Below are 15,446 nucleotides of genomic sequence, written 5' to 3' on the forward strand. Positions count from 1 at the left end.
ACGGTATTGCACCGTTTTGGTGTGGTTTGGTACCGTATGGATGTTCTCGTACTGTATTGTTCCGTTTTGGTGTGGTTCGGTACCGTATGGATGTACTCGTACGGTATTGTACCATTTTGGTGTGGTTTGGTACCATAAAGAAGTACTCGTACGGTTTTGTACCGTTTTGGTGTGGTTTAGTACCGTATGGATGTACTCGTACGGTATTGCAACGTTTTGGTGTGGTTTTGTACCGTATGGCTGTACTGGTACGGTTTTGTACCGTTTTGGTGTGGTTTGGTACCGTATGGATGTACTCGTACGGTATTGCACCGTTTTGGTGTGGTTTGGTACCGTAGCGAAGTACTCGTACGGTATTGTACCGTTTTTGTGCGGTTTGGTACCGTATCGATGTACTCGTACGGTATTGCACCGTTTTGGGGTGGTTTGGTACCGTATGGATGTACTCGTACGGTATTGCACCGTTTTGGCGTGGTTTGGTACCGTATGGATGTACTCATACGGTATTGCACCGTTTTGGTGTGGTTTGGTACCGTATGTATGTATTCGTAAGGTATTGTACCGTTTTGGTGTGGTTTGGTACCGTATCGATGTACACGTACGGTATTGCCCCGTTTTGGTGTGGGTTGGTACCGTAACGAAGTACTCGTAAGGTATTGTACCGTTTTGGTGTGGTTTGGTACCGTATGGATGTACTCGTACGGTATTGAACCGTTTTGGTGTGGTTTGGTACCGTATGGATGTTCTCGTACGGTATTGTACCGTTTTGGTGAGGTTTGTTACCGTATGGATGTACTCGTACGGTATTGCACCGTTTTGGTGTTGTTTGGTACCGTATGGATGTAATCGTACGGTATTGCACCGTTTTGGTGAGGTTTCGTACCGTATGGATGTACTCGTAGGGTATTGCACCGTTTTGGTGTGGTTTGGCACCGTATGGCTGTACTGGTACGGTATTGTACCGTTTTGGTGTGGTTTGGTACCGTAAGGATGTACTCGTACGGTATTGCACCGTTTTGGGGTTGTTTTGTACCGTACGGATGTGCTCGTACGGTATTGCACCGCTTTGGTGTGGTTTGGTACCGTATGGATGTACTCGTACGGTATAGCACCGTTTTGGTGAGGTTTGGTACCGTAGGAATGTACTCGTACGGTATTGCACCGTTTTGGTGTGGTTTTGTACCGTATGGATGTACTTGTACGATATTGTACCGTTTTGGTGGGGATTGGTACCGTATGGATGTACTCGTACGGCATTGCACCGTTTTGGTGTGGTTTGGCACCGTATGGATGTACTCGTACGGTATTGTTCCGTTTTGGTGTGGTTTGGTACCGTATGGATGTATTCGTACGGTATTGTACAGTTTTGGTGTGGTTTGTTACCGTATCGATGTACACGTACGGTATTGCACCGTTTTGGTGTGGTTTGGTTCCGTAACGAAGTACTCGTAAGGTATTGTACCGTTTTGGGGTGGTTTGGTACCGTATGGATGTACTCGTACGGTATTGCACCGTTTTGGTGTGGTTTGGTACCGTATGGATGTTCTCGTACGGTATTGTTCCGTTTTGGTGAGGTTTGGTACCGTATGGATGTACTCGTACGGTATTGCAGCGTTTTGGTGTGGTTTTGTACCGTATGGCTGTACTGGTACGGTTTTGTACCGTTTTGGTGTGGTTTGGTACCGTATGGATGTACTCGTACGGTATTGCACCGTTTTAGTGTGGTTTGGTACCGTAGCGAAGTACTCGTACGGTATTGTACCGTTTTTGTGCGGCTTGGTACCGTATCGATATACTCGTACGGTATTGCACCGTTTTGGGGTGGTTTGGTACCGTATGGATGTACTCGTACGGTATTGCACCGTTTTGGCGTGGTTTTGTACCGTATGGATGTACTCATACGGTATTGCACCGTTTTGGTGTGGTTTGGTACCGTATGTATGTATTCGTACGGTATTGGACCGTTTTTGTGTGGTTTGGTACCGTATCGATGTACACGTATGGTATTGCACCGTTTTGGTGTGGTTTGGTACCGTATGGATGTTCTCGTACGGTATTGGACCGTTTTGGTGAGGTTTGTTACCGTATGGACGTACTCGTACGGTATTGCACCGTTTTGGTGTGGTTTGGTACCGTATGGATGTACTCGTACGGTATTGCACCGTTTTGGTGTGGTTTGGTACCGTATGGATGTACTCGTACGGTGTTGCACCGTTTTCGTGTGGTTTGGTACCGTAACGAAGTACTCGTAAGGTATTGTACCGTTTTGGTGTGGTTTGGTACCGTATGGATATACTCGTACGGTATTGTACCGTTTCGGTGTGTTTTGGTACCGTAACGAAGTACTCCTACGGTATTGTACCGTTTTCGTGTGGTTTGGTACCGTATGGATGTACTCGTACGGTAGTGCACTGTTTTGGTGTGGTTTGGCACCGTATGGATGTACTCGTACGGTATTGTTCCGTTTTGGTGTGGTTGGGTACCGTATGGATGTATTCGTACGGTATTGTACCATTTTGGTGTGGTTTGGTACCGTAACGAAGTACTCGTACGGTTTTGTACCGTTTTGGTGTGGTTTGGTACCGTATGGATGTACTCGTACGGTATTGCAACGTTTTGGTGTTGTTTTGTACCGTATGGCTGTACTGGTACGGTATTGTACCGTTTTGTTGTGGTTTGGTACCATATGGATGTACTCGTACGGTATTGCACCGTTTTGGTGTGGTTTGGTACTGTAGCGATGAACTCGTACGGTATTGTACCGTTTTCGTGCGGTTTGGTACCGTATGGATGTACTCGTACGGTATTGCACCGTTTTCGGGTGGTTTGGTACCATATGGATGTACTCGTACGGTATTGCACCGTTTTGGCGTGGTTTGGTACCGTATGGATGTACTCGTACGGTATTGCACCGTTTTGGTGTGGTTTGGTACCGTATGTATGTACTCGTATGGTATTGTACCGTTTTGGTGTGGTTTGGTACCGTATGGATGTACTCGTACGGTATTGCACCGTTTTGGTATTGTTTGGTACCGTATGGCTGTACTGGTATGGTATTGTACCGTTTTGGTGTGGTTTGGTACCGTATGGATGTACTCGTACGGTATTGTACCGTTTTGGTGAGGTTTGTTACCGTATGGATGTACTCGTACGGTATTGCACCGTTTTGGTGTGGTTTGGTACCGTATGGATGTACTCGTACGGTATTGCACCGTTTTGGTGTGGTTTGGTACCATAACGAAGTACTCGTAAAGTATTGTACCGTTTTGGTGGGGTTTGGTACCGTATGGATGTACACGTATGGTATTGCACCGTTTTGGTGTGGTTTGGTACCGTAACGAAGTACTCGTAACGTATTGTACCGTTTTGGTGTGGTTTGGGACCGTATGGATGTACTCGTACGGTATTGCACCGTTTTGGTGTGGTTTGGCACCGTATGGATGTACACGTACGGTAATGTTCCGTTTTGGTGTGGTTTGGCACCGTATGGATGTACACGTACGGTAATGTTCCGTTTTGGTGTGGTTTGGTACCGTATGGATGTACTCGTACGGTATTGTACCATTTTGGTGTGGTTTGGTACCATAACGAAGTACTCGTACGGTTTTGTACCGTTTTGGTGTGGTTTGGTGCCGTATGGATGTACACGTACGGTATTGCAACATTTTGGTGTGGTTTGGTACCGTATGGATGTACTCGTATGGTATTGCACCGTTTTGGTGTGGTTTGGTACCGTAGCGAAGTACTCGTACGGTATTGTACCATTTTTGTGCGGTTTGGTACTGTATGGATGTACTCGTACGGTATTGCACCGTTTTGGGGTGGTTTGGTACCGTATAGATGTACTCGTACGGTATTGCACCGTTTTGGCGTGGTTTGGTACCGTATGGATGTACTCGTACGGTATTGCACCGTTTTGGTGTGGTTTGGTACCGTATGTATGTACTCGTACGGTATTGTACCGTTTTGGTGTGGTTTGGTACCGTATGGATGTAATCGTACGGTATTGCACCGTTTTGGTGTGGTTTGGTATCGTATGGCTATACTGGTATGGTATTGTACCATTTTGGTTTGGTTTGGTACCTTATGGATGTACTCGTACAGTATTGTACCGTTTTGGTGAGGTTTGTTACCGTATGGATGTACTCGTACGGTATTGCACCGTTTGTACCGTTTTGGTGAGGTTTGTTACCGTATGGATGTACTCGTACGGTATTGCACCATTTTGGTGTGGTTTGGTACCGTATGGATGTACTCGTACGGTATTGCACCGTTTTCGTGTGGTTTGGTACCGTAACGAAGTACTCGTAAGGTATTGTACCGATTCGGTGTGGTTTGGTACCGTATGGATATACTCTTACGGTATTGTACCGTTTCGGTGTGTTTTGGTACCGTAACGAAGTACTCCTACGGTATTGTACCGTTTTCGTGTGGTTTGGTACCGTATGGATGTACTCGTACCGTATTGCACCGTTTTTGTGTGGTTTGGCACCGTATGGATGTACTCGTACGGTATTGTTCCGTTTTGGTGTGGTTTGGTACCGTATGGATGTATTCGTACGGTATTGTACCATTTTGGTGTGGTTTGGCACCGTAACGAAGTACTCATACGGTTTTGTACCGTTTTGGTGTGGTTTGGTACCGTATGGATGTACTCGTACGGTATTGCAACGTTTTGTTGTTGTTTTGTACCGTATGGCTGTACTGGTACCGTATTGTACCGTTTTGGTGTGGTTTGGTACCGTAGCGAAGTACTCGTACGGTATTGTACCGTTTTCGTGCGGTTTGGTACCGTATGGATGTACTCGTACGGTATTGCACCGTTTTCGGGTGGTTTGGTACCGTATGGATGTACTCGTACGGTATTGCACCGTTTTCGGGTGGTTTGGTACCGTATGGATGTACTCGTACGGTATTGCACCGTTTTGGCGTGGTTTGGTACCGTATGGATGTACTCGTACGGTATTGCACCGTTTTGGTGTGGTTTGGTACCGTATGTATGTACTCGTATGGTATTGTACCGTTTTGGTGTGGTTTGGTACCGTATGGATGTACTCGTACGGTATTGCACCGTTTTGGTGTGGTTTGGTACCGTATGGCTGTACTGGTATGGTATTGTACCGTTTTGATGTGGTTTGGTACCGTATGGATGTACTCGTACGGTATTGTACCGTTTTGGTGAGGTTTGTTACCGTATGGATGTACTCGTACGGTATTGCACCGGTTTGGTGTGGTTTGGTACCGTATGGATGTACTCGTACGGTATTGCACCGTTTTGGTGTTGTTTGGTACCGTAACGAAGTACTCGTAAGGTATTGTACCGTTTTGGTGTGGTTTGGTACCGTATGGATGTACTCGTACGGTATTGTACTGTTTCGGTGTGTTTTGGTACCGTAACGAAGTACTCCTACGGTATTGTACCGTTTTCGTGTGGTTTGGTACCGTATGGATGTACTCGTACGGTATTGCACCGTTTTGGTGTTGTTTGGCACCGTATGGATGTACTCGTACGGTATTGCACCGTTTTGGCGTGGTTTGGTACCGTATGGATGTACTCGTACGGTATTGCACCGTTTTGGTGTGGTTTGGTACCGTATGTATGTACTCGTACGGTATTGTACCGTTTTGGTGTGGTTTGGTACCGTATGGATGTACACGTACGGTATTGCACCGTTTTGTTGTGGTTTGGTACCGTAACGAAGTACTCGTAACGTATTGTACCGTTTTGGTGTGGTTTGGGACCGTATGGATGTACTCGTACGGTATTGCACCGTTTTGGTGTGGTTTTGCACCGTATGGATGTACTCGTACGGTAATGTTCCGTTTTGGTGTGGTTTGGTACCGTATGGATGTACTCGTACGGTATTGTACCATTTTTGTGTGGTTTGGTACCATAACGAAGTACTCGTACGGTTTTGTACCGTTTTGGTGTGGTTTGGTGCCGTATGGATGTACACGTACGGTATTGCAACGTTTTGGTGTGGTTTGGTACCGTATGGATGTACTCGTACGCTATTGCACCGTTTTGGTGTGGTTTGGTACCGTAGCGAATTACTCGTACGGTATTGTACCGTTTTTGTGCGGTTTGGTACTGTATGGATGTACTCGTACGGTATTGCACCGTTTTGGGGTGGTTTGGTACCGTATCGATGTACTCGTACGGTATTGCACCGTTTTGGCGTTGTTTGGTACCGTATGGATGTACTCGTACGGTATTGCACCGTTTTGGTGTGGTTTGGTATCGTATGGCTGTACTGGTATGGTATTGTACCGTTTTGGTGTGGTTTGGTTCCTTATGGATGTACTCGTACGGTATTGTACCGTTTTGGTGAGGTTTGTTACCGTATGGATGTACTCGTACGGTATTGAACCGTTTGTACCGTTTTGGTGAGGTTTGATACCGTATGGATGTACTCGTACGGTATTGCACCGTTTTGGTGTGGTTTGGTACCGTATGGATGTACTCGTACGGTATTGCACCGTTTTCGTGTGGTTTGGTACCGTAACGAAGTACTCGTAAGGTATTGTACCGTTTTGGTGTGGTTTGGTACCATATGGATATACTCGTACGGTATTGTATCGTTTCGGTGTGTTTTGGTACCGTAACGAAGTACTCCTACGGTATTGTACCGTTTTCGTGTGGTTTGGTACCGTATGGATGTACTCGTACGGTATTGCACCGTTTTGGTGTGGTTTCGCACTGTATGGATGCACTCGTACGGTATTGGTCCGTTTTGGTGTGGTTTGGTACCGTATAGATGTACTCGTACGGTATTGTACCATTTTGGTGTGGTTTGGCTCCGTATGGATGTACTCGTACGGTATTGCACCGTTTTGGTGTGGTTTGGTACCGTATCGATGTACTCGTACGGTATTGCACCGTTTTGGTGAGGTTTCGTACCGTATGGATGAACTCGTACGGTATTGCACCGTTTTGGTGATGTTTCGTACCGTATGGATGTACTCGTACGTATTGCACCGTTTTGGTGTGGTTTGGTACCGTATGGATGTACTCGTACGGTATTGTACCGTTTTGGTGAGGTTTGTTACCGTATGGATGTACTCGTACGGTATTGCACCGTTTTGGTTGGGTTTGGTACCGTAAGGATGTACTCGTACGGTATTGCACCGTTTTTGTGCGGTTTGGTACCGTACGGATGTACTCGTACGGTATTGCACCGTTTTGGTGTGGTTTTGTACCGTATGGATGTACTCGTACGGTATTGTACCGTTTTGGTGTGGTTTGGTACCGTATGGATGTACTCGTACGGTATTGCACCGTTTTGTTGTGGTTTGGTACCGTATGGATGTACTCGTACGGTATTTCACCGTTTTGGTGTGGTTTGGTACCGTATGGATGTACTCGTAAGGTATTGTACCGTTTTGGTGTGGTTTGGTACCGTATGGATGTACACGTACGGTATTGCACCGTTTTGTTGTGGTTTGGTACCGTAACGAAGTACTCGTAACGTATTGTACCGTTTTGGTGTGGTTTGGGACCGTATGGATGTACTCGTACGGTATTGCACCGTTTTGGTGTGGTTTTGCACCGTATGGATGTACTCGTACGGTAATGTTCCGTTTTGGTGTGGTTTGGTACCGTATGGATGTACTCGTACGGTATTGTACCATTTTTGTGTGGTTTGGTACCATAACGAAGTACTCGTACGGTTTTGTACCGTTTTGGTGTGGTTTGGTGCCGTATGGATGTACACGTACGGTATTGCAACGTTTTGGTGTGGTTTGGTACCGTATGGATGTACTCGTACGCTATTGCACCGTTTTGGTGTGGTTTGGTACCGTAGCGAATTACTCGTACGGTATTGTACCGTTTTTGTGCGGTTTGGTACTGTATGGATGTACTCGTACGGTATTGCACCGTTTTTGGGTGGTTTGGTACCGTATCGATGTACTCGTACGGTATTGCACCGTTTTGGCGTGGTTTGGTACCGTATGGATGTACTCGTACGGTATTGCACCGTTTTGGTGTGGTTTGGTATCGTATGGCTGTACTGGTATGGTATTGTACCGTTTTGGTGTGGTTTGGTTCCTTATGGATGTACTCGTACGGTATTGTACCATTTTTGTGAGGTTTGTTACCGTATGGATGTACTCGTACGGTATTGAACCGTTTGTACCGTTTTGGTGAGGTTTGATACCGTATGGATGTACTCGTACGGTATTGCACCGTTTTGGTGTGGTTTGGTACCGTATGGATGTACTCGTACGGTATTGCACCGTTTTCGTGTGGTTTGGTACCGTAACGAAGTACTCGTAAGGTATTGTACCGTTTTGGTGTGGTTTGGTACCATATGGATATACTCGTACGGTATTGTATCGTTTCGGTGTGTTTTGGTACCGTAACGAAGTACTCCTTCGGTATTGTACCGTTTTCGTGTGGTTTGGTACCGTATGGTTGTACTCGTACGGTATTGCACCGTTTTGGTGTGGTTTCGCACAGTATGGATGCACTCGTACGGTATTGGTCCGTTTTGGTGTGGTTTGGTACCGTATAGATGTACTCGTACGGTATTGTACCATTTTGGTGTGGTTTGGCTCCGTATGGATGTACTCGTACGGTATTGCACCGTTTTGGTGTGGTTTGGTACCGTATCGATGTACTCGTACGGTATTGCACCGTTTTGGTGAGGTTTCGTACCGTATGGATGAACTCGTACGGTATTGCACCGTTTTGGTGACGTTTCGTACCGTATGGATGTACTCGTACGGTATTGCACCGTTTTGGTGTGGTTTGGTACCGTATGGATGTACTCGTACGGTATTGTACCGTTTTGGTGAGGTTTGTTACCGTATGGATGTACTCGTACGGTATTGCACCGTTTTGGTGGGGTTTGGTACCGTAAGGATGTACTCGTACGGTATTGCACCGTTTTTGTGCGGTTTGGTACCGTACGGATGTACTCGTACGGTATTGCACCGTTTTGGTGTGGTTTTGTACCGTATGGATGTACTCGTACGGTATTGTACCGTTTTCGTGTGGTTTGGTACCGTATGGATGTACTCGTACGGTATTGCACCGTTTTCGTGTGGTTTGGCACGGTATGGATGTACTCGTACGGTATTGTTCCGTTTTGGTGTGGTTTGGTACCGTATGGATGTACTCGTACGGTATTGTACCATTTTGGTGTGGTTTGGTACCGTAACAAAGTACTCGTACGGTTTTGTACCGTTTTGGTGTGGTTTAGTACCGTATGGATGTACTCGTACGGTATTGTAACGTTTTGGTGTGGTTTGGTACCGTAACGAAGCACTCGTACGGTATTGTACCGTTTTTATGTGGTTTGGTACCGTATGGATGTACTCATACGGTATTGCACCGTTTTGGTGTGGTGTGGTACCGTAACGAAGTACTCGTACGGTATTGTACCGTTTTGGTGTGGTTTGATACCGTATGGATGTACTCGTACGGTATTGTACCGTTTTGGTGAGGTTTGTTACCGTATGGATGTACTCGTACGGTATTGCACCGTTTTGGTGTGGTTTGGTACCGTATGTATGTACTCGTATGGTATTGTACCGTTTTGGTGTGGTTTGGTACCGTATGGATGTACTCGTACGGTATTGCACCGTTTTGGTGTGGTTTGGTATCGTATGGCTGTACTGGTATGGTATTGTACCGTTTTGGTGTGGTTTGGTTCCTTATGGATGTACTCGTACGGTATTGTACCGTTTTGGTGAGGTTTGTTACCGTATGGATGTACTCGTACGGTATTGCACCGTTTGTACCGTTTTGGTGAGGTTTGATACCGTATGGATGTACTCGTACGGTATTGCACCGTTTTGGTGTGGTTTGGTACCGTATGGATGTACTCGTACGGTATTGTACCATTTTTGTGTGGTTTGGTACCATAACGAAGTACTCGTACGGTTTTGTACCGTTTTGGTGTGGTTTGGTGCCGTATGGATGTACACGTACGGTATTGCAACGTTTTGGTGTGGTTTGGTACCGTATGGATGTACTCGTACGCTATTGCACCGTTTTGGTGTGGTTTGGTACCGTAGCGAATTACTCGTACGGTATTGTACCGTTTTTGTGCGGTTTGGTACTGTATGGATGTACTCGTACGGTATTGCACCGTTTTTGGGTGGTTTGGTACCGTATCGATGTACTCGTACGGTATTGCACCGTTTTGGCGTGGTTTGGTACCGTATGGATGTACTCGTACGGTATTGCACCGTTTTGGTGTGGTTTGGTATCGTATGGCTGTACTGGTATGGTATTGTACCGTTTTGGTGTGGTTTGGTTCCTTATGGATGTACTCGTACGGTATTGTACCGTTTTTGTGAGGTTTGTTACCGTATGGATGTACTCGTACGGTATTGAACCGTTTGTACCGTTTTGGTGAGGTTTGATACCGTATGGATGTACTCGTACGGTATTGCACCGTTTTGGTGTGGTTTGGTACCGTATGGATGTACTCGTACGGTATTGCACCGTTTTCGTGTGGTTTGGTACCGTAACGAAGTACTCGTAAGGTATTGTACCGTTTTGGTGTGGTTTGGTACCATATGGATATACTCGTACGGTATTGTATCGTTTCGGTGTGTTTTGGTACCGTAACGAAGTACTCCTTCGGTATTGTACCGTTTTCGTGTGGTTTGGTACCGTATGGTTGTACTCGTACGGTATTGCACCGTTTTGGTGTGGTTTCGCACAGTATGGATGCACTCGTACGGTATTGGTCCGTTTTGGTGTGGTTTGGTACCGTATAGATGTACTCGTACGGTATTGTACCATTTTGGTGTGGTTTGGCTCCGTATGGATGTACTCGTACGGTATTGCACCGTTTTGGTGTGGTTTGGTACCGTATCGATGTACTCGTACGGTATTGCACCGTTTTGGTGAGGTTTCGTACCGTATGGATGAACTCGTACGGTATTGCACCGTTTTGGTGACGTTTCGTACCGTATGGATGTACTCGTACGGTATTGCACCGTTTTGGTGTGGTTTGGTACCGTATGGATGTACTCGTACGGTATTGTACCGTTTTGGTGAGGTTTGTTACCGTATGGATGTACTCGTACGGTATTGCACCGTTTTGGTGGGGTTTGGTACCGTAAGGATGTACTCGTACGGTATTGCACCGTTTTTGTGCGGTTTGGTACCGTACGGATGTACTCGTACGGTATTGCACCGTTTTGGTGTGGTTTTGTACCGTATGGATGTACTCGTACGGTATTGTACCGTTTTCGTGTGGTTTGGTACCGTATGGATGTACTCGTACGGTATTGCACCGTTTTCGTGTGGTTTGGCACGGTATGGATGTACTCGTACGGTATTGTTCCGTTTTGGTGTGGTTTGGTACCGTATGGATGTACTCGTACGGTATTGTACCATTTTGGTGTGGTTTGGTACCGTAACAAAGTACTCGTACGGTTTTGTACCGTTTTGGTGTGGTTTAGTACCGTATGGATGTACTCGTACGGTATTGTAACGTTTTGGTGTGGTTTGGTACCGTAACGAAGCACTCGTACGGTATTGTACCGTTTTTATGTGGTTTGGTACCGTATGGATGTACTCATACGGTATTGCACCGTTTTGGTGTGGTGTGGTACCGTAACGAAGTACTCGTACGGTATTGTACCGTTTTGGTGTGGTTTGATACCGTATGGATGTACTCGTACGGTATTGTACCGTTTTGGTGAGGTTTGTTACCGTATGGATGTACTCGTACGGTATTGCACCGTTTTGGTGTGGTTTGGTACCGTATGTATGTACTCGTATGGTATTGTACCGTTTTGGTGTGGTTTGGTACCGTATGGATGTACTCGTACGGTATTGCACCGTTTTGGTGTGGTTTGGTATCGTATGGCTGTACTGGTACGGTATTGTACCGTTTTGGTGTGGTTTGGTTCCTTATGGATGTACTCGTACGGTATTGTACCGTTTTGGTGAGGTTTGTTACCGTATGGATGTACTCGTACGGTATTGCACCGTTTGTACCGTTTTGGTGAGGTTTGATACCGTATGGATGTACTCGTACGGTATTGCACCGTTTTGGTGTGGTTTGGTACCGTATGGATGTACTCGTACGGTATTGCACCGTTTTCGTGTGGTTTGGTACCGTAACGAAGTACTCGTAAGGTATTGTACCGTTTTGGTGTGGTTTGGTACCATATGGATATACTCGTACGGTATTGTATCGTTTCGGTGTGTTTTGGTACCGTAACGAAGTACTCCTACGGTATTGTACCGTTTTCGTGTGGTTTGGTACCGTATGGATGTACTCGTACGGTATTGCACCGTTTTGGTGTGGTTTCGCACTGTATGGATGCACTCGTACGGTATTGGTCCGTTTTGGTGTGGTTTGGTACCGTATAGATGTACTCGTACGGTATTGTACCATTTTGGTGTGGTTTGGCTCCGTATGGATGTACTCGTACGGTATTGCACCGTTTTGGTGTGGTTTGGTACCGTATCGATGTACTCGTACGGTATTGCACCGTTTTGGTGAGGTTTCGTACCGTATGGATGAACTCGTACGGTATTGCACCGTTTTGGTGATGTTTCGTACCGTATGGATGTACTCGTACGGTATTGCACCATTTTGGTGTGGTTTGGTACCGTATGGATGTACTCGTACGGTATTGTACCGTTTTGGTGAGGTTTGTTACCTTATGGATGTACTCGTACGGTATTGCACCGTTTTGGTGGGGTTTGGTACCGTAAGGATGTACTCGTACGGTATTGCACCGTTTTTGTGCGGTTTGGTACCGTACGGATGTACTCGTACGGTATTGCACCGTTTTGGTGTGGTTTTGTACCGTATGGATGTACTCGTACGGTATTGTACCATTTTGGTGTGGTTTGGTACCGTAACGAAGTACTCGTACGGTTTTGTACCGTTTTGGTGTGGTTTAGTACCGTATGGATGTACTCGTACGGTATTGTAACGTTTTGGTGTGGTTTGGTACCGTAACGAAGCACTCGTACGGTATTGTACCGTTTTTATGTGGTTTGGTACCGTATGGATGTACTCATACGGTATTGCACCGTTTTGGTGTGGTTTGGTACCGTAACGAAGTACTCGTACGGTATTGTACCTTTTTGGTGTGGTTTGGTACCGTATGGATGTACTCGTACGGTATTGCACCGTTTTGGTGAGGTTTCGTACCGTATGGATGTACTCGTACGGTATTGAACCGTTTTAGAGTGGTTTGGTGCCGTATGGATGTACTCGTACGGTATTGTACCGTTTTGGTGTGGTTTGGCACCGTAACGAAGTACTCGTACGGTATTGTACCGTTTTGGTGTGGTTTGGTACCGTATGGATGTACTCGTACGGTATGCACCATTTTGGTGTGGTTTGGTACCGTATGGATGTACTCGTACGGTATTGTAACGTTTTGGTGTGGTTTGGTACCGTAACGAAGCACTCGTACGGTATTGTACCGTTTTTATGTGGTTTGGTACCGTATGGATGTACTCATACGGTATTGCACCGTTTTGGTGTGGTTTGGTACCGTAACGAAGTAGTCGTACGGTATTGTACCGTTTTGGTGTGGTTTGGTACCGTATGGATGTACTCGTACTGTATTGCACCGTTTTGGTGTGGTTTGGTGCCGTATGGATGTACTCGTACGGTATTGTACCGTTTTGGTGTGGTTTGGCACCGTAACGAAGTACTCGTACGGTATTGTACCGTTTTGGTGTGGTTTGGTACCGTATCGATGTACTCGTACGGTATGCACCATTTTGGTGTGGTTTGGTACCGTATGGATGTACTCGTACGGTATTGCACCGTTTTGGTGTGGTTTGGTGCCATATGGATGTACTCGTACGGTATTGTACCGTTTTGGTGTGGTTTGGTACCGTAACGAAGTACTCGTACGGTATTATACCGTTTTGGTGTGGTTTGGTACCGTATGGATGTACTCGTACAGTATTGCACCGTTTTGGTGTGGATTGGTACCGTAACGAAGTACTCGTAAGGTATTGTACCGTTTTGGTGTGGTTTGGTACCGTATGGATGTACTTGTACTGTATTGCACCGTTTTGGTGTGGTTTGGTACCGTATGGTTGTACTTTACAGTATTGTACCGTTTTGGTGAGGTTTGTTACCGTATGGATGTACTCGTACGGTATTGCACCGTTTTGGTGTGGTTTGGTACCGTATGGATGTACTCGTACGGTATTGCACCGTTTTGGTGAGGTTTCGTACCGTATGGATGTACTCGTACGGTATTGCACCGTTTTGGTGATGTTTCATACCGTATGGATGTACTCGTACGGTATTGCACCGTTTTGGTGTGGTTTGGTACCGTATGGATGTACTCGTACCTTATTGTACCGTTTTGGTGAGGTTTGTTACCGTATGGATGTACTCGTACGGTATTGCACCGTATTGCACCGTTTTGGTGGGGTTTGGTACCGTATGGATGTACTCGTACGGTATTGCACCGTTTTGGTGAGGTTTCCTACCGTGTGGATGTACTCGTACGGTATTGCACCGTTTTTGTGCGGTTTGGTACCGTACGGATGTACTCGTACGGTATTGCACCGTTTTGGTGTGGTTTTGTACCGTATGGATGTACTCGTACGGTATTGTACCGTTTTCGTGTGGTTTGGTACTGTATGGATGTGCTCGTACGGTATTGCACCGTTTTCGTGTGGTTTGGCACCGTATGGATGTACTCGTACGGTATTATTCTGTTTTGGTGTGGTTTGGTACCGTATGGATGTACTCGTACGATATTGTACCATTTTGGTGTGGTTTGGTACCGTAACGAAGTACTCGTACGGTTTTGTACCGTTTTGGTGAGGTTTAGTACCGTATGGATGTACTCGTACGGTATTGTAACGTTTTGGTGTGGTTTGGTACCGTAACGAAGCACTCGTACGGTATGGTACCGTTTTTATGTGGTTTGGTACCGTATGGATGTACTCATACGGTATTGCACCGTTTTGGTGTGGTTTGGTACCGTAACGAAGTACTCGTACGGTATTGTACCGTTTTGGTGTGGTTTGGTACCGTATGGATTTACTCGTACGGTATGCACCATTTTGGTGTGGTTTGGTACCGTATGGATGTACTCGTACGGTATTGCACCGTTTTGGTGTGGTTTGGTGCCGTATGGATGTACTCGTACGGTATTGTACCGTTTTGGTGTGGTTTGGTACCGTAACGAAGTACTCGTACGGTATTTTACCATTTTGGTGTGGTTTGGTACCGTATGGTTGTACTTTACGGTATTGTACCGTTTTGGTGAGGTTTGTTACCGTATGGATGTACTCGTACGGTATTGCACCGTTTTGGTGTTGTTTGGTACCGTATGGATGTACTCGTACGGTATTGCACCGTTTTGGTGATGTTTCGTACCGTATGGATGTACTCGTACGGTATTGCACCGTTTTGGTGTGGTTTGGTACCGTATGGATGTACTCGTACCTTATTGTACCGTTTTGGTGAGGTTTGTTACCGTAT

Source organism: Rhododendron vialii, chromosome 9a (assembly GCF_030253575.1).
Source record: "Rhododendron vialii isolate Sample 1 chromosome 9a, ASM3025357v1".
Classification (NCBI taxonomy): Eukaryota; Viridiplantae; Streptophyta; class Magnoliopsida; order Ericales; family Ericaceae; genus Rhododendron; species Rhododendron vialii.